We start from the raw sequence: 26,585 nt of genomic DNA, 5'->3' as shown, positions 1-26,585 counted from the left end.
CCGGTGCCCGAAGATCCTCTCTCCCTCTTCTGTGCTGGGCTGGGCGGTGCATCGGCGATCCTTCTTCTTGCTTGTGCTGGGCTGGGCTGGGCCTTGCATTTGCGCATGCTCAAGGTCTTCTGGTCTCGCTCTCTCCGAGATTCTCAGATTCAGAATCTCGGAGAGAGCAAGACCAGAAGGCCTTGAGCCTGCGCAAATGCTCAAGGCCCAGTCCAGCCCAGCACAAGCAAGAGGAAGGATCGACGATGCACCACCCAGCCCAGCACAGAAGAGGGAGGATCTATGGGCACTGGCACCGGCATGTCCTGTGCGTTGGTGCTGGTGCCGGTGCCCAATCATTTTGGTGCACGTGATGCAAGAGATATCATTTTGGTGCACGTGGGAGCATGTAAGATCGCGGGGGAGGAGATGACTCGAGTGAGGGGAGGATGCCGGATCGCTGGGGGGGATGCCGGATCGCAGGGGGGGGGGGTATGGAGCAGCGGCGGTGGCCTCAAGGGGGGGGGATTGGAGCAGCGCCGGTAGCCTCGGGTGGGGGGGTTGATGGAACGAATCAAAGCGAGTTTCCATTCATTCCTATGGGGAAACTCACTTTGATATACGAGCAATTTGGTTTACGAGCATACTTCGGGAACGAATTATGTTCGTAAACCAAGGTTCCACTGTATACTTATAATAACTTCTAATTAGACCTAGGAAGTTGCATTTACCCCCATATTATAACAAAGTCAGATAAATATATTAATATATTACAAACATACCACAATTAATTGCCATACCTACTAACAGATTCCCATATTTTCCTAAATTTACCCAAATTACTACAATGAATAGCAAAAATATTTTCATATTTAGCATACAAACAGCATATTTCACCAGATGTTATATAATCTAATTTAGATAAATCTTTCCAATTGATTAATATAGATTTAACCGTTATCATTAGTAAGTTTATCAACAACTGTGCTTTATAAGAATCTAAACCAAGTGCCCCAAATATGACTATTTTAAAAGTTAATGGTTTTGATAAGGAAATTATCTCAGATAACAGTTAACCAAATGATTCTCAGTTGACTATGCAAGATCAGGTTGTACAAGTGGTGAGGTCATCTTTTTTCAGTTAGGCTTCAGTTTACTCAAACATTTCTGGAAATATCAGGCCTGTGTTCCAGAATTTGGCTATTTTAAGGGTGGACAATAGCAATGTCCTATACTTGGGGATTTCTGTTTCTAGATATAGGACATTGCAAATTGTTCAAAATGCTGTTGATTGAGTAGTTAATGCAGGGGTGTCCAATGTCAGTCCTCGAGGGCCGCAATCCAGTCGGGTTTTCAGGATTTCCCCAATGAATATGCATGAGATCTATTAGCATACAATGAAAGCAGTGCATGCAAATAGACCTCATGTATATTCATTGGGGAAATCCTGAAAATCCGACTGGACTGCGGCCCTCGAGGACCGACATTGGACACCCCTGAGTTAATGTGAAAATGTTAACATTCCCATATTGCTCTTCTGTTGAAGCAGCTGCACTAGTTACACATTCAGTTTAAGATATAGTTTAATCTTAATCATTGATTCATATGACTGTACTAGGTTGTAGGCAAACTAAGTTTTTAAAGGAATGAATAAAATTTTCTTCTTTTCTGAATGGATGCTGAAACAACTTTTTCAGTGACTAGATGTCTCTCTTTGTTTTTGTTTTACATTAAATTAAATCTTTGCCTTTTCCACTGAGGGAAGATGTTGGGGAGATATTGATGATGGTGATTTCAGAGAAACTGATACAAATCATGGTACTCTTGGAATAAGTAATAAAGGAAATTGACAAACTAGAGCATAGCTACTCACCTGGACCAGATGGTATACACCCTATTATTCTGAAAGAATGCAGAAATTAAATTCTATTGCAATCCTAAATTCTGAGTTACTTTTGCCACTGCATCTGAAAAGAGTGCTATTTTATTTTGCAAAGTACCAATTTGCAGAATCATAATGCTATATTTTGACATTGTTTAGAAACATAGAAACATAGAAAGATGACGGCAGATAAGGGCCATATAGCCCATCAAGTCTGCCCACACTATTTACCCACCCCCTTAAGTCTTCTGACCCCTTAAGTATAATTGTAATTATACTGTCACTCTACTGACCCGCTCATTCAAGTCCTAGTGACCCTATCCCTTGGCATGACCCCGTAGGGATCCCACATGGGTATCCCACTTGTTCTTGAAGTCTGGGATGCTGCGTGCCTCGACCACCTGCACTGGAAGCTTGTTCCAATGCTCGATCACTCTCTCCGTGAAGAAGTACTTCCTTGCATCTCCACGAAACTTCCCTCCCCTGAGTTTGAGCGGATGTCCTCTTGTGGTCGAGGGTCCCCTGAGAAGGAAGATATCCTCTTCCACCTCGACCCGTCCCGTGATGTACTTAAATGTCTCAATCATGTCTCCCCTCTCTCTGCGCTCTTCAAGAGTGTAGAGCTGCAATTTGCTCAGTCTTTCCTCGTACGGGAGACCCTTTAGCCCCGAGACCATCCTGGTGGCCATCCGCTGAACCGATTCAATTCTGAGCACATCCTTACGGTAATGTGGCCTCCAGAATTGCACACAGTACTCCAGATGAGGTTTCACCATGGCTCTGTACAATGGCATCATGACTTCAGGTTTCCTGTTGACGAAGCTTCTCTTGATACAACCTATCATCTGCCGTGCTTTAGATGAAGCCTTCTCCACTTGAGTGGCTGCCTTCATGTCAGCACTGATGATTATTCCTAAGTCTCGTTCTGCCGTAGTCCTGGTTAAAGTTTCTCCATTCAGGGTGTAAGTTCTGCAAGGATTTCCGTTACCGAGATGCATGACCTTACATTTCTTGGCGTTAAAGCCCAGCTGCCACATCAAGGACCAACTTTCTAAAGTACGCAGGTCTTGCTCCATAGCATCTTGTAGATTATGGCCGTTTACTATATTGCATAGTTTGGCGTCATCAGCGAATAAGGTTACTTTGCCTTGAAGCCCTTGAGTCAGATCCCCAATGAATATGTTGAAGAGGAGTGGGCCCAGGACCGAACCCTGTGGCACTCCGCTAGTCACCTCCGACATTTTAGAGCGGGTACCGTTAACTACCACCCTCTGAAGTCTGCCATGAAGCCAATCTTTAACCCATGCAGTTAGAGTCTCTCCTAATCCCATCGATTTCATCTTGTTCAGCAGCCTGCGGTGTGGGACGCTGTCGAACGCTTTGCTGAAGTCCAGGTACACGACGTCCAAGGACTCTCCTGAGTCCAGTCTTCTTGTTACCCAGTCAAAGAAGTTGATTAGATTTGACTGGCATGACCTACCCTTGGTGAATCCATGTTGGCTGGGATCCCGGAGATTTCCCTCGTTCAGGATTGTATCTAATTTATACTTAATTAGTGTTTCCATGAGTTTACACACTATTGAGGTGAGGCTTACCGGTCTATAGTTCGCAGCCTCAGCCTTGCAACCCTTTTTATGTAGAGGAATGACGTTGGCTGTTTTCCAATCTAACGGAACTTTCCCCGTACTTAGTGAGAGATTGAAGAGCACTGCTAACGGTTCCGCCAGAACGTCTCTCAATTCTCTGAGCACTCTTGGGTGTAAATTGTCCGGTCCCATGGCCTTGTTTACCTTTAGCCTTGCCAGTTTGTTGCAAACGTCCCCAGGTGTGAACTCAAAATTCTGAAACGGGTCATCCACGTCTTGTTTTATCATCAACTGTGGTCCGTGTCCCGGTGCTTCGCAGGTGAAGACTGAGCAGAAATATTCATTTAGTAGTTCTGCTTTTTCTGAGTCCGCCACCGTGTAGTTCCCGTCCGGTTGTCTAAGGCGTACTATACCGTCTGTATTCCTTTTCCTATCACTGATATACCTAAAGAAGGATTTGTCCCCTTTTTTAATGTTCTTTGCCAGAGTTTCTTCCACTCGAAGTTTGGCCTCCCTAACTGCTGTTTTGACCGTTGCAGATCTGGTCTTATATTCTACTTTAGTTTCTCTTCTCTGCGTACGTTTGTAGGAAAGAAATGCTTTTTTCTTTTCCTTAATGAGGTGCGAGATCTCTTCAGTGAACCATTGGGGTTTGTTGTTTTTTTGTCGTTTATCTACTGATTTTATGTAGCGATTAGTTGCTTCGTGTATGGATGATTTTAGGTACGACCACATAGTTTCCACATTGCTGGTCTCTGCATGGTCCTGCAGCGTCTGATGAACGAAATCCCCCATGCGTGCGAAGTCGGTGCCCCGGAATTGGAGCACCTTTGTTTTTGTAATTGATTTAGGGGATCCTTTCCCAAGGTTGAACCATACCATGTTATGATCGCTGGAGGCTAGCGTATCTCCTACCGAGACCTCTGAGACGCTTTCCCCGTTGGTGAGTACCAGGTCTAGGATTGCCTGGGCTCTAGTGGGTTCCGTTACCATCTGTCTGAGATGTACTCCTTTTATGGAGGTCAAAAGCCTCCTGCTGCTGCTAGTTGTTGCTGAAAATGTGTTCCAGTCTGCATCAGGTATGTTGAAGTCCCCTAGCAGTACAGTGTCGCCCCGTAGAGTTATATTCTCTATGTCTTCAATTAATTCTGCGTCCATGTCTTCCGGTTGTCTTGGAGGTCTGTATACCACTCCAAGATACAGGCATTTTTTGCCACCTCTTGCCAGGTTTACCCAGAGGGATTCCCCGGTATACTTGACATCAGTGATCCTGGTGGTTTTGATGTCCTCTTTAATGTATAGTGCTACCCCTCCACCTAACCTGCCCTCTCTGTCCTGACGAAGTAAATTGTACCCCGGTATAGCCATATCCCACCCATGTGCGTCCGTGAACCAAGTCTCCGATATTGCCACCACGTCCAGGTTGGCATCCCTTATTTCAGTTTCCAGTTCTAGAATTTTATTGCCTAAACTGTGTGCATTAACATACATGGCCCTCCACACTTTGTGTTTGCTGAGTCCCTGTAAGGCTATTCCTGACTGAGTCTGTGTGACTCCTAGAGAACTGTTTGCATATTGGGTCCTTACCTCGGAAACAGAGTGTCGACTCGTCCCATCAGGATAGTTCCTTTCCACACCAGTATATGAGTAGGTCCCCTCCCCCAACTTACCTAGTTTAAAGCCCTGCGAATCAGGCGGGCTAGTCGGTGTCCGAAGACGTTCTTACCTCTGCTGGTCAAATGGAGTCCGTCTGGTCCCTGTAGTCCCTGCAGCGCCTCTCTATGATCCAGGAATCCGAAGTTCATATCTCGACACCATCCTTGTAGCCATTCGTTCGTTCTCCGGATGCATTCATCTCTGGCTCTTCCCTTGCCTCTAACTGGGAGGATTGATGAGAAGACTACCTGCGCACTTGTCTGCTTCAGCCTCTCACCCAAGGCTCCGAAGTCTCTGGTGATGGTCTCTGGGGTGTTCCTGGCAGTGTCATTCGTACCTATATGGATAAGAAGCATAGGAAAATGGTCATGAGGTGTAAGTAGTTTACCCAGGCTGGTGGTGACGTCCCGTATTTTGGCTCCAGGCAGACAGCAAACCTCTCTTGAGTGAGCATCCGGTCTGCAGATTGGTCCCTCGGTGCCCCTCAGCATGGAGTCCCCAATGACTATAACTCTGCGCTTCTTCCGTTGTGGAGGGGGAAGTCGGTCAGAAGATGGGGTTGCGTGTTGGGCCTGCTCCTGTTCTTCGTGCTGGGCCTGCTCCTGTACCTCGTCGGCGGCTTCTTCCTGAAGAATCTGGAATCTATTCTTCAGGACGAGTTGAGGGGTTGATGTAGGGTTGACCTGTTGGGAAGAAAAAGAAGAGGATGAAGAGATTGAAAAAAGGGGGGGGGGGATCTTCTATGTTTACCTGTGGAAGAGGTCACCAACTGCCAGGTGTCATTACCGCCAGCCATTTCCTGTATCCCAAATGTTGTCTTCAAAGCTGATGATTTGGGTGTCTCAAGAATGGACTTGTCGTGGGTCTGCTCAGTAATTTGGGACAACTCCTGAACGACTCCATCGATGTAGGCTTCATCCTCTCGGATGCTTCTCAGGCGAACCACCTCCTCCCTGAGGCTCCACAGTTCCTGCATGAGGGCTCCATCCAGCTGAGCAGCCTCCTCTGTCTGCGTGGAGACTGTAGTGTAGTGCCCGGGGGTGGATTCGGTCTGCACGGAGACCTCTGTCCACCGTCCTGAGTCCTCCTCCCTTTGTACGTCGTCCGTGATCTCTTCCAGGGTCCCCATGGTGGCTGGAATGCTGGATTTGATTGTAGCCTTGGCGCTTCTAGTCCTCCCTGCCATTTCCAAGTTGCAAATTAGATCTGCCTGTCAGTAATTAGAAAAAGAAAAGAGTTAGAAAAATCCTACTGAGAGCTAGTGCGAGATTATGAAAGATTTGGGTGTCTGAGAGAATACGAAGTTAGGAGCTAAGGATATCTGAAAGGGTTGGCTGAATGTGAGTGTGAGTTAGCTCTGCGTGCAGCTATATGAAAGAATAGAGAGAGAAGAGAATGACAGCAGAAGAAAAGAGTTTATTTATTTATTTTTTTTTTTTAGTTAGAAGTTTAGGATTCGCTGCTGGGCTGCCTGGGCTCCTTCCAAGGCTCCTACGCAAAGGCGATTCGCTGCGCGCCAAACGGCCGCGCGCCGTTGGCACCCCCCCTCTTAAGGGGGAGTCCGGGCGCCGATCCTGCTGTCGCGGCTGGTGACGCGGGTGGGCGGAGCTAACTCTCGCCGCTACCCGCTCCTCACCGCCGCGTCTCTCCTCGCGCTCCCCGCAGTACCTCTCTGCCTCTGCCACGCGGCTGCTGTGGCTTCCTCCTTGCCCGGCTCCCTTCTCTTAAGGGGGAGTCCGGGCGCCGATCCTGCTGTCGCGGCTGGTGACGCGGGTGGGCGGAGCTAACTCTCACCGCTACCCGCTCCTCACCGCCGCGTCTCTCCTCGCGCTCCCCGCAGCACCTCTCTGCCTCTGCCACGCGGCTGCTGTCTCTGAGCCGTCATGAAGTTCATATTCCTGTAGAAGAAAACTCCAAAGGAAATCCATGATGATGCAAACGCCCATCATAATCCTCAGTGAAGGAATGGTATGCAAACTTTCAGTGTGGAGATTTCGAGATCGAAGATGCAGCAAGGTGCAGTAGGCCTCAAATGGTGTCAACTCCTGAAATTGTTAATCATGTTCATAACCTGATTTTGGCAGATCAGCGAATATCGGCTAAAACAATTGCTGAGACACTACAGATATCCAGGGAATGTGTTGGGTGTATAATTCATGAGCAGCTGGGTATGCAGAAGCTGCCAGCCCAGTGGGTTCCCAGATGTTTGGATGCTGCCGAGAAACAACATCAAGTGGATACTTCTAAGCTGATTTTGCGGCATCTTCAATAAGCCGGTGCCAACTTTTTGGAACCACTAGTTGCTGCTAATGAAACACAATTACACTACTATGATCCTGAGACAAAACAACAGTCCGTGCAATGGTGGCACTCAGGTTCTCCAAGGCCAAGGAAATTCAAGACCCAAAAGTCAGCAGGAAAGGTGATAGCATAGTGTTTTGAGATCATGAAGGTGTTGTAATAACTGACCATCTTCCATGGGGCCAGACAGTTAATGCAGAAAAGCAGACTGCTACTGTACTGTGGGCCAATTAAAGTAGGCAATGGAAGAAAAAAGGAGAGAGAAGCTGCAGAAAGTTTTTTTTTAAATGCAAGACAATGCTCCTGCTCACAAAGCTGGCAAAACAATGGATGTTTTGACTCAGTTGGGTTTTCAGTGCATAGACAATTCACCCTACTCACCAGATCTTGCTCCATCTATTTTCTGTTTCTAAACCTTAAAAAGAGTTTGAAAGGATGACAATTTTCAAATGATTCGGAGGTGATTGCAGTGGTCAGGCAGAATATTTTTTGGAAGGGTTACAGAAACTTCAGACACAATGTACCAAGTGTGTTGAACTTAGGCTTGAATATGTGGAATAGCTTGTAAGTTTTTTGGCTTCACATCATTTCCTTCTTGGTTAGACTGAGAACTTTTCAGCACCCACTTGTAGTTTTGCATCTGAATCCACAAGTTGCTTGCAGAATGCTGTCAGTCATCTTTTGAACGCCACCTACTTCCCAGTGAGCAGCTCCTGCCCCTTCTTTCTTTTCTGCAAGCAAGTTGCTCAGAAGTGTTTTTGCTCTGCGTGCAGTTTTATTATTTTCAGGTATTTTTTTCTAAGTGTTCTGTCAGAGGCTCAGTGTCCAAAGGTTCCTACTTGTTGGGACCTCTGCCTAGGAGACGATACAGACTCACGCTGCGGAAGCCTGCTGCTAGCAGGATCAGCCCTCTGAGACACCTAGCTAGCCAGCCTACTTTTGAATTTTTTGAGCTCAGGGACCCCACCTGCTTAGCTGTTCGCATCCCTGATTTATCAGGAACTTGAGCACAGACTATTTGGCTCCTTCCTGGCTTGTCCGGGATTAATATTGGGTCAGCTGCATGGTCCTCTCCCCCTTTGTGGTGTAAGCTTTTTCGGGGGTTGAGGCTCATTCTGACTTTGATCCGACTGGCAGCCTGAAGGCCAAGTTCGTCCGACGAACTTGTGAGGCAGAGTTCTCCATTTAGCCCAGCTGCATTCCTGAGCTAAAGCAGGCAGGTACATGGCACTGTGAGTAAGGCTGTTATAGCCTATGAGGAAAATTGTGGGGTTTCCAAAAGTGAATTTTGAAGGCTTCTGCAGCCAGAACCAACGTCCCCCACTTATAAAACCCCTTTCCCTGCATTTTTTATACTTTAGGGAAGACTCCACAGGCCATTTTGCTGTGATTTTACTGTCTGTGGCCATCTTGGATTGTATCTTTTTTTTTTTTTTTTCCCCAAGCCTCCATCTACCTCAAGCTTCCTCAATTTTACTTAAAATCAACAGGGATAAACCCCTCAGGCCTTCCTACTCCTATGTCATGCCAGGTTTGTGCTGGCTGGCTGGCAAAGGAGCGCCTGTGTCCCATGTGCAATGGAGCACACGGGGGAGGGGTGGGAGCCTTGGGCTCAGCCTTCTCCAAGTCCTCCAGGGCTGGGGAGATCTGTTCCCAAGGGAAGAGACCCTTTCCAGAGCCCTCCGAAGGTGCATTGACCAAGTGCAGTCATGCGGTGACCACGGAGTCCAGGAGGACTGGTAAGGGAGTTCCTGTCTGGGTCCTTGAGATATCCAGTACAAGGCTTGACCCCAGATTTTATGAGCCTTATGTGGAACGCCTATTTGAACTGCAGAGTGTCCTTCAATCCCCCTTCTATGAAATTTAAAATATCAATATATGGATAATTTAAAGTAGAGCAAATTGTTTCCGTAGGAATAATTGCAGATTCCTTAAATGTTGTTTTCATGAAAAATGATATATTAATACAAGAGAAAACTAGTAACAATACACTATTTTTTTTATAATCGATGCTAGCAAATATAGATTTTGTTTCTAAAATAAAAAAACAACAGATTTAGCAGGGGCCATTTCCTAAATTGTGTTAACTGTATAGTACTGTTACACTTCCTGCCTGTTAATGTGGCAATTAACATGTTAACAGTACAATTAGCATATGTTAGTAGCCATTAGAAAAGGGGCAGAAATCATGTATTTTATAGCAATGGAAGAAAGTACAAAAATGGGGGATAGAACAGCACACAACAACTGGGGATATACTGTATTTTTTGCTCCATAAGAGACATTTTTTCCACCCCCAAAGAGGGAGTGGAAAAGTTTGTCTTATGAAGCGAAGATACAAATTTGTTAAGCCCGCTGCCGCCACTGCATCTTTTAAACCCCCCTGCTGCCACATCTTTTAACCCCCCTCCGCATATTTTAACTCCCCCACCGCCGCATATTTTTAAAACCCTCCCACCGCTGCCACATATTTTTAACTCCCCCCGCCACCACCGCATATTTTAAACCCGCCTACCCACTGCTGTCATACCTGGTGGTCCAGCATATTTCCCAGCCAGTGGTGCACAGGTCAGAAGCGCAGAGAACAGGAACAAACCCTCCGTGCTCCCGCCTGGGCCCGTGCTGATTTCCGAATGGCTGCAGTCAGCTCTCGCGGGAGTTGCGAGAATTGACTGCAGGAATTCAGAGATCTGCACGGGCCCAAGCAGGAGCGCAGAGGCTTGTTCCTGATCTCTGCACTTCTGGCCTGTGCGCCGCTGGCTAGGAAATAGATGAGACAGCTGTCTAAGGAAGGAGGAATTTAAAAAGGTACCGGGGTGGGTGGGTATAATTACAAAAAGGTACTGGGGGTACTTATGGGGATGATTTAAGGTACTGGGGGTACATGGGGGTATGGAGGGATGATTTTAAGGTATATAGGCGTATATGGGGATGATTTAAGGTACTGGGGGAGTACGTGGGGGGTATGGGACCTGCCTGCCTGTCACTAGGCCTGCCTTCCTGCCTGTCACTAAGCCATTATGCCTGCCTGCCTATCACTAGGCCACTAGGTCTGCCTGCTCTGTGCCCTGTCCCAGCCTACAACTAGACCACCAGAGGGGAGGGACAGGGTACAGAGCCTGGCAAGGAGTGTGTGGTTGAGTGCAGAGCCTGGCAGGGAGAATTTGGTTCAGAATGTTTTTTTTTTTTTTTTTCTTGTTTTCCTTCTCTAAATCTAGGGTGCGTCTTGTGGTCAGGTGCGTCTTATGGAGCAAAAAGTACAGTACTCATAGAAGAAAGTCTCAACAACATCCAGAAAACACTTTTTGTACTATTTGAGATTAGTGCTGGTTGCACACAGTTTTTGTACCTGTTTTGATCAGTTACTGGAATGTTTTAATGTTAATAAATATAGAGTAGAACTGTATAGTAGTTTCAGGGATTTTTCTCTGTTTACTCCTTCCAGTTATGTCTGTCATTATAGTGATACTTGATTGCTTTTGTACAAACAGAAGGATAGGAGCTAGTGCTGCCCGATTCACAATTTGAATCGATTCAGTTTTTTAAAAAATAGGCCTCCCAATTCGATGACCAACCCTTTCCCCGTGCCTTCCTAAAGCAGGAGCTGCAGAGCTGCCTCTTGCTGGCCGTTCACTGCTGCTCCTGCTTGAGGGGGGAGGGTCAGTCAGAAAGGCCTGCATCTTCCCTCAGCTTCCCCACTCTTACCTTAAGGCTAATACGGCAGCCTGCAGGATCACTGGTGTTAGACCGTGAATATGAGAGAGGAAATGTATTTTTTATTTGTTTATTTTGTTTACACCACAGGACCAAGGGTAGGAGAGGGCAAAGGGGGTGAAGAGGCTATAAAATAAACCAACCAGGATGTTTGGAAAAAACCACCCAATTGGGCAGGAAAATCGAATCCAAAAATTGATTCATTAGGCTGAATCAAATTGAAATTTGTTTTCCTGAATCGGGCAGCACTAGTAGGAGCAGCTCCCTGAGAAGGAGGCAGAATTTAAAAGATGATTGACAGCATTCTGCGAGTAACTTGTGGGTTCAGATGCAAAACCCTAATGTTTAAGATCACTAGACACATCTACAAGAAAGAAGATTATCGAGGTAAGAGACTAATCTTTCTTTACAAATCTGTTAGTAGGAATCTGTGACCTATCATAAAAAATGGTTATGATATCTAAGGATTGGATAGAACTAATGCAACATATTTTAAAAAGGGCTTTGCAGGTCCAGGAAACTATTGGCCAGTGAGCCTGAAATCTGTGTTGGAGAAAATGGCAGAGGCGTTACTGATAAAGCGAAATAAAACTTTGAATATATGGACAGACTTGGGTTAGTAGATCAGAGCCAAAATGAATTTAGCAGAGGGAAGTCTTGCCTTCAGGAGATGTGGAGAGCCATTTTCAATAGAAAGTCTAAGTCCAAATTTGGACGTTTCCCCCTAAACACCCAAATTCAGGAGTGGAGAAAATGTCCAGTTTTAAACAAGACATTCAAATATTTTTTTTTTGAAAGTTGCTTACTTGGACTTCTTGGCTGCCAAAACATCTAGACCACCAGGACATCTAAAGTTATTCACCATTGTTGACCCCCAAATGTTCAAATTAGAAACATCCAAATCAGTACCATTTAGACGTCTGAGGTGCTAGCGTTGTAATGGATTGGCCACCTAAACATGCCAATAGAGTAGTGGGTCACCTTTGAGGGTACTGCTGTGAACTTCACATAAAAGGTGTCAGATGTACATCTCACCATAACCCCCTTATAATTTATGCGGAGCCCTCCAAAACTCCCCAAACCTACTATTCGACCTGTCTACCACCCTAATAGCCCTTATAGAAACATAGAAACATAGTTGCAGGTTGCAGGTGGCATCTATATGGCAGAAGAGTAGGTTTTTGGTGGGTTTATACTTTTCACCATAAATGTAGTGTTTAGAGTGGCTTATGATCCTGGGTACTCTTCTCTATAGTTCACTAGGCCACCCACTAGACTACTTAAGACACCTGTGTGTTGCTGTACTATGATTTCCTGTACCAGATGCTGCTGTTCTTCAGACAGACATGAATTATTTTATTTAGAAATTTTTTTTTTTTGGGGGGGCAGTGACCACTGGGGTAGTGTGTATGTGTGTGGGGTTCTTCTAGTGGTCATTTGGTCAGTTTGAGTCTCTTTTTGGCACTTGGATGCTTCTAAAACAGGTCTAGGCAAAAACATCTAAGGTCCTTCTAGGACATCTTGCAAAAGGTTTGTTTATCATTGCAAAACATCTAAGTTTAACCTTTGTCAAAGCTCACCCATAAGACCCCTCTTACACACCCCTTCTAGACTTAGACATTCTGGACGACGAACGACCCACAAGACGTCCACATTTGTAGTTTTGAAAATAAGCACTTTGAAGTGTTTAGAGAAAAATATTCAGGACTGCGATCAGGCCATTCCCTATGTTGTGTTTGCAAATAAGGTAGGTAACTCGGGCATCGCTGGGGATACTCACCTCAGCTAATAAATTGTTAGCCAAATGGAAAGGCATGTTTGTGGTGTTCTGACGGTTGACTTATAAAGTGAATCTGGGCTGGGGAAAGTCACAAGAGTATCATGTGAATCTTTTAAATCCCTTGATGGAAAGGGAAGTGCTGATTGGAGAAAGGATAGAAGATGATGGAGATTTGAACCCAGATACTAGAGTCATGGGAGATGAGTAAGCTATTAAAATTGGGGAAACCCTAGAGCCCCAACAAATATTACAGTTACAATCACTAATACATCAGTTTAAGAACTTGTTTTCCACAATACCTGGTCATTCTCAGATCAGGACCCATCACGTAGAAACGATCTCTGGGAGAGTTATTAGGCAAAAATCATACCGACTACCAGAGACCAAAAACAAAAGAGAAGTGAAATGGGAAGTAGTGGAAATGCTGAAGATGGGGATAATTGAGGAGTCAAATAGTGAGTGGTCTAGTTCCATTGTTTTAGCCCCAAAGCTGGATTTGTGTGGATTTTTTTTTTTGGGGGGGGGGGATTTCAATAACAATTTTCAGTTCGATGCCTAGCCCATGCCCCGGGTGTATAACTTAGAACAATTAGAGGGAGCTCAGTTTTTGTCTAACATTGACCTTATAAAAGGATACTGGCAAACCCCCCTTAGAGGAAAAATCTGAGGAAAAGACCACTTTCATCACCCATTAAGTCCTGCATCATTTTAAGGTGCTCCCATTCAGACTCCTGGCCACCCCCTCTGGGCAAGTCACTTAAACCCTCCATTGCTCCAGGTATCATAGTTAGATTGTGAACCTGCCAGACAGGATATGGAAATTACATAAGAGTGTCTGATTATTATTCAGTGTATTGTAAACCACTTTGGGTGAATCTCTTTCTGAAAATGGTGATTAATAAATCCCAATAAATAATAATAATAAATAATAAATGACTGGCTAAATGGAAATATGAGAAAGCCAGTTGCATGTAGTAGTTAGAGTAGAATATAGGCACAAGTCTCCATCTTTATGGTTGACACTACCCCCCGCTAGGTTACTCCAGGAACCTGCTTGCTGTTCTATTAGTACTGGTCATAATATGTGAAGCTGTTGTACAGGCATGTATGTACTGTTTCATTCATACCTAGGGGGGCTGGGAGGAGATCATTGACTACTGGGGGGAGTGTGTGTGTGGGGTCATGGTTACATCCCTCAGTGGTCATCTGGTCAGTTAAAGCATCTTTTTGGCACTTATTTGTTAGTAAAACAGGTCTAGACTCAAACTTCCAAATTGTGCCCTGGATATATTCTTGAATGTTTGATTATGGCAGAAAAATGTCCACGTATTAAGCCCGACCTAGCGCTGCCCATATCACACCTCGAACACATGCCCCTTTAAGCGGATGACAGCATAGATATTTGCCTAGAAAATAGATTTTAAAAATTGTAAATTGAAAGGGTTTGATGAGAAAAATGCCCATCTGCCCCGTTTGAAAATGAGCACCATGCTGTGGTAAATGGCATTATAAATGTATAAATGGTTAATAGGTGTATAAATGGTTAATAGGTGTATAAATGGTTAATAATGCTTACAAAGAAGTGCCTCTTTGTCTTGTTGAAAGACAAACACCACCACAAGAGTAGTACGACAGATTACTTCATCCACTGAAGTTTCAAGGACTTCTGTTAAATTCAAAGGATTAGGAAGTTCGGGAGAAACTTCTGGACCTGAAGTTTTCTGTTTTGATACTGGCAAGTAATATATTCTATGTAAAGGAGGTAGTCCGGCATCAGGATATTTAAATATTTCTTTTAAGAATTTATAAAACATTTCCTTAGGAGGTGTTGTTAACACCTTAGGAAAATTAAGAATTCTTAAATTCAAAATTTTCATATAATTTTCAAAGTTTTCCATTTTCCTAGACTTTTTTAGGCAGAAAGAAGTGACCTTTCTGGACAGTAAGATCAGTATGTTTCCAGACGTCTCAAAAGCAACTCAGACCAGACGGAAGAGGTTCCTTGAACTGAAACAGTTTGTAATACAGTTGGGGGCCAAATACCAATTGAGATATCCTTGCAAATGTAAGATTCTTCTGGACCAACATTCATATATATTTTTTGAGCCCTCACAATTACAATTTTTTCTCGAAGGAAAGGGAATAACAACTTCAAATATCTCTGAAGGGAATCCCATAGTAATGTAAGAAGATGTACTCTACAAATATGGTTTATTAATATTAATTTATTATAAATATCTCTCATAAATGTGAATTGTTTCTCCTCCAGAATGTGGACTAATTAAGAGCAAAATTTTGTTTAACTATGAAACGGATAGTATCCAGATATATTTTTTTCCTTTAAAAATTTGTGGAAGTTCTCTCTTTATTTTCTTATACAAGTAATGTATATGTATCTATATATACGGTTCCTCAGCCCTCGTTTTAGTTTTGATGATGTCATCACATTTTGTGCGGTTCCTCTATTTAGGCTCTGTATTTTGCGACTATATCTTCTTTATGATTTTCACTTCCTGTAAGGTTGTGGCCCGACGGTGTATTGGTAAGTTTCTTGTTATATGTACTTTTTTCGCTTTTTCATATATTTTTTCATCCGGTGCTCCTCTCTTTATTTCTATCCCTCTTTGTCTTATGCACTTCCCTTTTTCTGGCTTTAGTTTCAGCTCTTCACTGTATTCATGTTTTCCTTTAGTTTTTTATCTATTGCAAGGTTATGGCACGATGTTGTCCTGGTTTAGCTTCACTGTATTTATGCTTTCCTTTAGATTTTTATTCATTACAAGGTTATGGCACCACGTTGTCCTGGTTTAGCTTCATGTTTTATTAGTTTTTTTTGGTATTCTTTCTAGATACTTTTTCATGTATCTTTTTTTGACTCGGGTTTTGTGTTCCTCACGGCGTTCTCATGTTTCTTTCTTTTTTACTTTACTTGCACTTCTTACGGCATCTTAATTAGCATTTTGGCCTTCCGGTCTTTTCCTGTTGGCATATATTTTTATTTTTATTTATATTATATTTTTTATTTTATGAATTATTTAGATACAAACGGCATTTCAAGTGGTTCACTTTATTTGTTCACAAACCCAAAGATCTTCAAGGTATTGTAGTTGTCCCTATATATTACAGGTTTTTTGCCTTTTAGTTGTTTTTAAATCATATCTATAAAATATTACAGTTATCCTTTTGCTGTCCTTATATTTGCCTAGCTTTTAAATTCTCTTAATTTTGTTTGATTGACTATATATACTGATTGCTTTTATTATTATTATTTATTACATATTGTTTTATATATTCTTAATATAAGTCTTATATTTACTATTTAATGCGGTCTCTTTTGAGAGATTTTTATATACATTTTTCCATTAATATTTAATTTTGTTATTTATATATGTGATATTCGGTATATTGATTAAATAATATGTATTTTTGAGTCCATGTATTTTACATTTATATATTTTATTTTGTATTGAAGTAATTTTGTCTATATGCTTTGCTGTTTTTAGTTTATAAAATTTATATATTTTTATATTTATGCTCATTCTTGCTCATGTTTTTTTAATATTTATTGTATTATTATATGTTTTATTAATGTTGTTGCATATGACTTGTAGACTCCTGACGCAAGCCTTAGGGCCGAAACATGTACATGTCAGGTCGAGTTACTTTGGATGAATAAAAGATCAATCAGATGAGTTGAAAGACACTTTTATTTGTGCACCTTTCTGATTGGACAATTCCACCCATTTCTGCTACTTTGTATTTTGTGGATTTGTTTCCCCTGTTATCTATGTATCTATATATAAAATGATAAATAAAAAAAAAAATAATAATAATGCTTACAAAAAGGGCATATAGTCAGCTTCAGAGTTAAGTCCATGCGGAAGGATAACAATTTAACAGAAAGATAAACTTTTGCTCTTCTTAAAGCAGAATAGTGTCAGTGTTGTCATTCCTCCATTTTATTAGCAGTGTCTTAATTACAAAAACTTCACATCCTTTACAGAATGTCTAGCTGAATGCCACCAACTAGTGCACTTTGAATGTTTCTATTACTACAGCTCCCATGGTCTAACATTAGTGCACAGCGATTAATGAAATAACCTTGTTAAGATCTTCTTAAGAAAGCACAAGACCTTTCTTTAGGGGACATACTTCATTGTTAGATTTTCTTATAAATGTGAGCTTTCCTACAAAGGTTTTAAATATAGTTTCCATGAACTTAAATGTTTTTGAAGAAGAGGAGGGTGTCGGATCAGGCAGTGACTTGCTTGAGCTCTGAAAAGTTGATTGATGCTTTTACAGGTATTAAGAACATGCGGTGTTTAATTTTAAATTTGCTTATGTTATTAGGCTGGACTAGCTTCAGTTGTGGTTTAGTGTACTATGGGGGTCTTTTACTAAGGCGCGCTAGCCGATTTAGAAACATAGAAATAGATGGCAGATAAGGGCTACGGCCCATCTAGTCTGCCCACCCCAATGACCCTCCCCTACCTTTCTCTGTGAATAGATCCCACGAGTCTATCCCATTTGGCCTTAAAATCAGGCACGCTGCTGGCCTCAATCACCTGAAGTGGAAGGCTATTCCAGCGATCAACCACCCTTTCAGTGAAAAAGAATTTCCTGGTGTCCCCGTGCAGTTTCCCGCCCCTGATTTTCCACGGATGCCCCCTTGTTGCCGCGGGACCCTTGAAAAAGAAGATATCTTCTTCCACCTCAATGCGGCCCATGAGATACTTGAATGTCTCGATCATGTCACCCCTCTCTCTGCTTTCCTCGAGTGAGTACAGCTGCAACTTATCCAGCCGTTCCTCGTACGGGAGATCCTTGAGTCCCGAGACCATCCGGGTGGCCATTCTCTGGACCGACTCCAGTCTCAGCACATCCTTACGGTAATGCGCGCACTAAGGGCCTGATTCTCTAAAAGTGCGTCCCGATTTTAGGCAGCTGTAGGCGTCTTACAGCTGTGTAATCAGCCAATCGGGATGCACGTTTTTTTTAAAAAAATGCTCCCCAGGCAGGCCTGAAGGCGCTTCCGGGAGCCTAGGGAGACCCGCAAGATGCCTAAGCTCGTCTAAGGGCCTTAGGCTGAACCTAGGCGGCCCTACGCGTCTCCCTAGTAGATGAGAAGCTTAAAAATGTAGGCCAGCAAAATGCTGGTCTACATTGTAAGTAGACGCAGCCGCTATACTTATCGCGGCAAGGGATCTCTCTGCCGCTATAAGTATAGCGGGCCATGGCCCCCTGACCGATCGCTGGCAGAAGGGTGCCCAAACCTCCTGCCCGAAGACGCACCCCCCTCCCCGACACTACCGACCGCCCCCCCCACCCCCGACATTACCGATCGCTGGCAGGAGGGTGCCCAATCCCTCCTGCCCGAAGACGCACCCCCCCGGCGCTAACAACCCCCACTCCACCAAACCTGTTCTTACAGATGGGTCTTGCACGTCGAGCAAGCAGGCACGCCTCGTCGAAATGAGGCGGGCCTGCCCCTTCCCATCCCGTCGAAGCCTAACGCCTGATTGGCCCAGGCTCTAGAAGCCTGGACCAATCAGGCCTTAGGCATAGCGGGTCCGCCCATCCCTACTAAGTCTAAGGTCTGATTGGCCAATCAGGCCTTAGATTAAGTGGGGATGGGCGGACCCGCTATGCCTAAGGCCTGATTGGTCCAGGCTTCTAGAGCCTGGGCCAATCAGGCCTTAGGCTTCGGCGGGATGGGCCGGGAAGGGGCGGGCCCGCCTCATTTCGACGAGGCGTGCCTGCTTGCTCGACGTGCAAGACCCATCTGTAAGAACAGGTTTGGTGGAGTGGGGGTTGTTAGCGCCGGGGGGGGGGGGGTGCGTCTTCGGGCAGGAGGGATTGGGCACCCTCCTGCCAGCGACCGATATTGTCGGGGGGGGGGATCGGTAGTGTCGGGAGGGTGCGTCTTCGGGCAGGAGGGATTGGGCACCCTCCTGCCAGCGATCGGTAATGTCGGGGGTGGGGGGGCGGTCGGTAGTGTCGGGGGGGGGGCGGTCGGTAGTGTCAGGGAGGGGGGTGCGTCTTCGGGCAGGAGGTTTGGGCACCCTCCTGCCAGCGATCGGTCAGGGGGCCACGGCCCGCTATACTTATAGTGGCAGAGAGATCCCTTGCCACGATAAGTGTAGCGGCCGTGTCTAGTTTAGGCCGATTCTGAATAGGACGCCTCTCCCGGGCGTTCTATACAGAATCAGGGCCTAGGTGTCTTGCGGGCCTCGCCTTCAATATAGGCGGCCTGCCTGGGGAGCATTAAAAAAAAAAAAAAAAAAACGTGCATCCCGATTGGCTGATTAGACAGCTGTAGGACGTCTACAGCTGCCTAAAATCGGAACGCACTTTTAGAGAATCAGGCCCTAAATGCTAACGCGCCCATTATATTCTATGGACACGTTAGCATTTAGCGTGCGCTAAATTGTCTAGCGCACCTTAGTAAAAGACCCCTTATATTTCTTAGTAGTTTTTCTCTGTATCCTATAAACACATTTTCATTTGCATCGAGGTTGTTCTATAAATTTGAAAAATTATGTGAAAAACATTGAATGCAGTTATTTCTTTAGAAGACTCTCTCAAGGAGCTCTAGAAGAGAATATCATTCTGTTTGTGGGGGACAAGGGACCATTTCTAATATTTCACATAACCTGCTGTGTAAGTAGTAGTATTGTTTCTGACAACAAAGACAAATAGCTCAGTGTATTCTACAAAGGAATAACTCATCTTGAGATATATTTTCTTGATGCAAAGACGTCTTACCTTTGTGTCAAAGGATACCATAAATGCCTGACCAGAAGCTAGATATGGTCAAAAGTAATCATTTGGCAACATCCAGTCCCAAGTCTAATCAACTTGTGTAACCCTTGGGACTGATATGAGTTGGCAAGGTGTTTGTTTTGAAATATGTATAACATCTCAAGCTGCAGAGTTCACTTCTGTATTTCTACGTTGTGCTAAAAAAAAAATTGACTTTCTAGATTCCAAAACAATTTACATCTTTAGGGATTAATATATATAGTAACTCTTGCAAAATAAAATTTACACTTGATCTTAATAGGAATACCAGAATAACTTCTTAGAATGCAGATAAATCTTGATGACAGTGATCTTCTTTTGATTGAATGTTTCACATTAAATATTTTATTCTAGAAGGTGTATTACTGATTTTCACTCAGAATATGGTTCCTTATGAATATAGCAAAATGTGTTACCTCTTGTAGAGTATGTTTTATCTGATAAATTTAATTTAGATATTTATTGTTCTATATCCATAAATGATTGTAGTATAAGTCTGTGGAATACATTTTTATTTAATGAAAAGTGTTAAAATATATGACCTGGCTAAATGAGAAAAAAAAATTTGCTTCCTTTTAGAATTAGCAGCATTAGCCATAAAGGAGAGGTTTTTTCCTATTTGAAAATGCATTGTTTCATCAACTATCAGGGGAAGCAATGGGGATTACCATGGACCCATCTGTTGTGAATCTATTCATGGCAGTCTTTGAATGAAATTGGGTATATACCTCTAGGTATTTTACTGGGGTATTATTTTGGGTTAGATATATAGATGGTATTTTCTTTGTTTGGAGAGAGACAAAAGAAAAACTAGAAATGTTTATAACTTACCTAAATTCCTGCCACTGTAAGGTGAAATTTACCCATCTCTATAGTACATTGGAGATATTGTTCGTGAATGTGAATATCAAGAAGCATCTAAAGTGCCAAAAAGTGCCCAAACTAACCAGATGACCACTGGAGGGTTTGAATAATGCCCCCCCCCCACACACACTCTCTGTGGTCACTACTTCCCACCTACCCCCTCCCCAAAATATGAATAAAACAGTACATACTTGTTTTGGGAACAGCAGCAGCTGGTATGGTAAAGGTTATTAGAGTGTCACACAGGTGTCTTAAGTAGCCTAATGAGTGGGCTAATGAGCCATAGAGAAGAGGACCCAGGCCGATTAGACAATCTTACCATGACATTTATGGCAGAAAGTGTGAGGCCACAGAAATATCAAAGTAGAAAACAACTAAATCTAGGCCATTTGGATGTGGGAGGGGTCAACATTGTTAATGGACTGGCCACATAGACATGCCAATAGAGCAATGGAGCACCTTAGAAGGCACTGCTTTGAACTTCACATAAAGGGCACAAGATATGCATCTCACCATAACCCCCTTTTTATTTTTGTTGATCATTCCAAAACTCCCCCAAAAGCTATTATACCCACCTGTCTCTCAGCCCAACAGCTTTTGTGGCTGCAGGTGGCACTTATATGGCAGTATAGTAGAATTTTGGTGGGATTTGGTGGCGTCATACTTTCCACCATAAATGTAATGATTAGAGTGTCTTATGGGCCTGAGTCCTCCTCTCTATAGCTCATTAGCTCATCCTCCAGGCTACTTAAGACACCTATGCGATGCTCTACTAACCTTTCCCATACCAGATGCTGCTATTCTACAGAAGATATGTACTATTTTATTCTTTTTTTTTTTTTTGGGGGGGTGAGTCTACCAAAATCCTACTAAACTGCCATATAAGCCACCTACAGCCATAAGTGCTATTGGGGTGAAAAGAAGACTATGGCAGAAGAACAAATCTCCCGACCACAAAATGTAATGGAGGACAGCAATAAACAAGTACAAATACAACATCTCAGAGGCTAAGAAAAACTACTACACCAACGAAATAGAAAACAAAACTCTAGACAACAAAAAACTATTTCATCTTGTACGGAGTTTAACAACACCTCCGAAACAGGACACAATAGGCTACCACTACCAACTAACTGCTCAGGACCTTGCTGACATCTTCCTCAATAAGATCATAATGGTTCAAACAGAAGTTGCCAAAATGACCACCACCTAAAAGCTAACACCCCACCCCTTCTGTCTGCTGCATTACTGATGACATCAGTGATGCGGCAGAGGGAATTACCCAGCGAGAAGGCCATGAAGCATCCTTTTTAGAGTGCTGCTGGCCCGACGCTGCTCTGCCGGAAGGTGTTTATGGTCGTAGTCAGCGGGGTTTGGTTGAGAGGGAAGGATGGAGGGTCAAAGGGGATTCAGCAGTTCGGCTATGCGGTAGGGGCAGGGCAGGGGGAAGCGCGGTTGCCTATGACTAGGGCTTATTTTGGGGTAGGTCTTATTTTCAGGGAAACACGGTATACAGAAAGTCCACTGCACCACTAATTCACCTATTCTTGGCATGGTCAATTTCACACAGAAATCTCAACAGTGTACAATTGAACCTCCCCACAACAAAAAAACCTCAAATGCAAATGCATATTCTACTCAATGTTCACATTCTCAGGTGTGAAAACTCGGAATAACCTTACGAGAACTGTCATAACAAATTTAACTACATCACGTTTCTTTTAAACCTTTCTTTTAGACCTTTCTTTTAAACTCCATATGCTCTACCAGAAACTAAGTCCAACTTTCTTCAATGCCAAACTCTTCATCCTACTACCACACTGTATTTATTTATTTTTATTTATTTATTCATTTTTCTATATTGTTCTCCCAAGGGAGCCCAAAATGGTTTTACATGAATTTATTCAGGTACTCAAACATTTTTCCCTCTCTGTCCCGACGGGCTCACAATCTATCTAATGTACTTGGGGCAGTGGGGGGATTAAGTGACTTTCACTAGGAACAGCGTGGGTTTGAACCCACAACCCCAGGGTGCTGAGGCTGTTGTTTTAACCACTGCGCCATACACTCCCCTCATCTACACACCATTTAATGACTGTAACTGATACTGTACTCAGCTACACACCATTTGATGACTGTTATAGACTCCATCTACCTCATGACATCATCTTATCACCTTAACCTTTTTTTGCTGTACTTTACTCCTCCTCTAATTTCTCTCTTAATGTACCTCCCACGGCCCCACTGAGCAGTATCAAACTACCTCTCTCTACTCGGAACAGCATCTCTACCGTGAGAAATCCCACAGGTCTTCATTTACATCTCGTGCATCCTTGTATTGTAATGTTTATCTTAGGTGTTCCGCAGTACACTAAACTGTTCTTTTCTTACTGTAAGTCACATTGAACTTTTGTAGGCACAGTGTGACACACAAATACCAGATTAGATTAGACAGGTGTGTATAGTTGATTTGGGAGAAACTTTGGATGGCTCACCATATATTAAAAGAGAGTTCTGGCGAAATATGTACTGACACCCTTTATGTGAAGTTCATAGTAGTTCCCTCTAAGGTGCCCACTGCTCTAATGGGATGTCTTATGTGGCCAGACCATTACAATGATGACCCTTCCCATGTCTAAATGGTGTCTATTTGAACATTTGTATCTCGGACTTAGGTTGAAAATGGAGAATAAAGTTAGATGTCCTAGTGGCCTAGATATCCAAATAGGGGATTTTTTTTTTTTAAATAATGATTTAGATATCCCATTCGAAAATGGCCTTTTCTTCTCCTCTGACTTTGGACATTTTGTGGGAAACGTCCAAAGTCAGACTTAGACATCCTATTGAAAATGGCCTTTAGAGTGTTTTGAAAAGTACAAGTTACATTACATTACATTACATTACAGATTTCTATTCCGCTTGTGCCTTGCGGTTCTAAGCGGATTACAAATTAAGAGACTGGACAATTTCAGGAATATTACAGTACATAGAATGAGTTAAATGAGTGTTCTGACACGGGTGTCCTGTTTCCCATATAGAACCTCAGTGCAGAATGGAGGTTTTTGACTTTAGTCAGTCGATCTTTTATGTAACCTTTGAATGGTATGCAACAGATTTATTAAAAGCCTAACTTGACATGTTTAAGATAAATGAATAGTTTAGGGCTGTCTATATAGGTTAGTAACATAGAAACATAGAAGATGACGGCAGATAAGGGCCATAGCCCATCAGGTCTGCCCACTCTATTGACCCACCCCCAAGTCTACTATCCTAGGGATCCCACTCCTGGTGACAGGTTCCCTTGGCTTAACCCTCTAAGGGATCCCACATGGGCATCCCATTTGCTCTTAAATTCTTGCACGCTGTTTGCCTCGATCACCTGCACCGGGAGCTCGTTCCAAGGATCAACCACTCTCTCGGTGAAGAAATATTTACTGGTGTCGCCATGAAATTTCCCGCCCCTGAGTTTGAGCGGATACCCTCTTGTGACTGAGGGTCCTTTGAGAAAGAGAATCTCTTCTTCCATCTCGATATGGCCAGTAATATACTTAAACGTCTCGATCATGTCTCCTCTCTCCCTACGTTCCTCGAGTGAGTACAGCCACAAATTTTTCAGCCTTTCCTCGTACGATAGATCCTTGAGCCCCGAGACCATCCTGGTGGCCATCCGTTGCACCAACTCTACTCTCAGCACATTTTTTCGATAGTGTGACCTCCAGAATTGCACACAGTATTTCAAATGAGGTCTCACCATGGTTCTGAAGGCATTATGACTTCAGGCTTCCGGCTGACGAAACTTCTGCGGATGCAACCTAACAACTGTCTTGCTTTAGATGAAGCCTTCTCCACATGATCAGCAGTTTTCATGTCTGCGCTGATGATCACTCCCAAGTCTCATTCTGTTGAAGTTCTAGCTAAGGTCTCACCATTCAAGGTGTAAGTTCTGCACGGATTTCTGCTGCCGAGGTGCATGATCTTGCATTTCTTAGTGTTGAAGCCCAGCTGCCAGGTTGAGGACCAAAGCTCTAACAAATGTAGGTCCTGTGTCATACTATCGGGTGAATTGCTGTCTCTCACTATATTGCATAGTTTGGCGTCGTCAGCGAATAACGTTATCTTACCCTGAGTTTGGTCCCCTATGAATATGTTGAAAAGGAGCGGACCCAAGACTGAGCCCTGCGGTACTCCACTGGTCACCTCCGATGTTTTAGAGAGGGTACCGTTAACTACCACCTTCTGAAGTCTGCCACTCAGCCAGTCATTGACCCATGTAGTTAGTGTTTCTCCCAGCCCCATTGATTTCATCTTTCTCAACAGCCTGCGATGCGGGACACTATCGAAAGCTTTGCTGAAGTCTAGGTATACGACGTCCACGGATTCTCCCAAGTCTAGCTGTTTTGTTACCCAGTCAAAGAAGCTGATGAGATTGGATTGGCAGGACCTACCCTTGGTGAATCCGTGTTGACTGGGATCCCGTAGATTATCCTCATCCAAGATTTTGTCTAATTTACATTTGATTAGTGTTTCCATGAGTTTGCATACTATTGATGTGAGACTCACCGGTCTGTAGTTTGCAGCCTCTGCCCTGCAACCCTTTTTGTGCAGTGAAGACCCTCCTCTTCAACTAAAGATCTCCCTCAGTCTACACCCCCCCTTAAACCCCACCTCCCTCTTCTCTCCCCTATTTAACTTCTCCTAAATTTCAGTATAGTCCTCTCTTAGTCTGTACTCTGATAAATTGTCTGTACTCTGAAAAATTGTTTGTACCCTGATAAATACTGCACAATTTTGTATGTCCAAGCACCTAAACCTATTGTACATCTTATTTGCCTAATTACTTCTACTGTGTATGTTTACTTGTAGACCGTTCTGAGCTACTGGGAGAACGGGATATAAATCTAAATAAATAAATAAATAAAAATAAATAAATAAATAAATAAAAAACGACGTTAGCTGTTTTCCAGTCTATGGGGACTCTCCCGAACTTAGGGAGAGATTGAAGAGTCCTGATAGCGGTTCTGTCAGGATATCACGCAGCTCACTGAGCACCCTGGGGTGTAGATTGTCCGGTCCCATGGCTTTGTTCACCTTGAGTCTTGCCAGTTCGTAGTAGACGTCGCCAGGTGTGAACTCGAAATTCTGAAACGGGTCTTCCACGCTGGGCCTTGCCTGCAACTGCGGACCGTGCCCCGGTGCCTCGCAGGTGAAGACCGAGCAGAAGTATTCATTCAGTAGTTCTGCTTTATCGGAATCTGATTTTGCGCAGTTCTCATCTGGTTTTCTAAGGCGTACTATCCCATCTGTGTTATTTTTCCTATCACTAATATACCTGAAGAAGGATTTGTCCCCATTCTTCATGTTCTTTGCCAGAATCTCTTCCACTTGAAGTTTGGCCTCCCTGGCTGCCGTTTTGACCGCTGCAGATATCGCCCTATGTTCTAGTTTAGCTTCCTTAGTCTCCCTTCGTTTGTAGGAAATAAATGCTTTTTTATTTTCCTTGACGAGGTGCGAGTACCATTGAGGTTTGTTGTTTCTCCGCCGTTTGTGTACTGATTTAATGTAGAGGCTTGTCGCTTCATGTATGTAGATTTCAGGGATGACCATATAGCTTCTACATCATCGGTCGTAGCTTGGTTCTGCAGTGTCCGGTGGATGAAATCTCCCATGGGTTCGAAGTCAGTGCCTCGGAAGTTGAGTACTTTTGTTTTCGTGTTTGATCTAGAGAAACCTTTCCTGAGGTAGAACCACACCATGTTGTGGTCGCTGGAGGATTTCACATTCATTTAAAGGGGACAATTTTTTCTTTGTACAGTAATTAATTGATCTTAATTCTTTCTGAAGTTCTGATGTAATTCATTTTAGTTTGCTTTAAATTTAGCTCATACATTTAATTTACCTCCACAAGCTGACAATAAACTTCAGTGCATTAGAAAAGGCCACTTGAGTATTAGTAGTAGTAGATCAAATATTAGAAATATCTCGCAAAATAAGCACTAGATATTATAAGATTAACATAGTATGA

General features: G+C 43.5%; 1 protein-coding gene across 4 annotated transcripts in view; it reads left to right on the top strand.

Annotated features, from left to right (window-relative positions):
* Positions 1-26,585, top strand: part of WDR7 (WD repeat domain 7) — a 606,257-nt gene that overhangs the window by 123,388 nt on the left and 456,284 nt on the right. The gene's annotated exons all lie outside the window — the stretch shown is intronic.

The sequence above is a fragment of the Geotrypetes seraphini genome, chromosome 1 (assembly GCF_902459505.1).
Source record: "Geotrypetes seraphini chromosome 1, aGeoSer1.1, whole genome shotgun sequence".
Lineage (NCBI taxonomy): Eukaryota > Metazoa > Chordata > Amphibia > Gymnophiona > Dermophiidae > Geotrypetes > Geotrypetes seraphini.
Note: the sequence above shows the minus strand (reverse complement) of the source record. Positions and strands in the feature narration are given on the sequence as shown.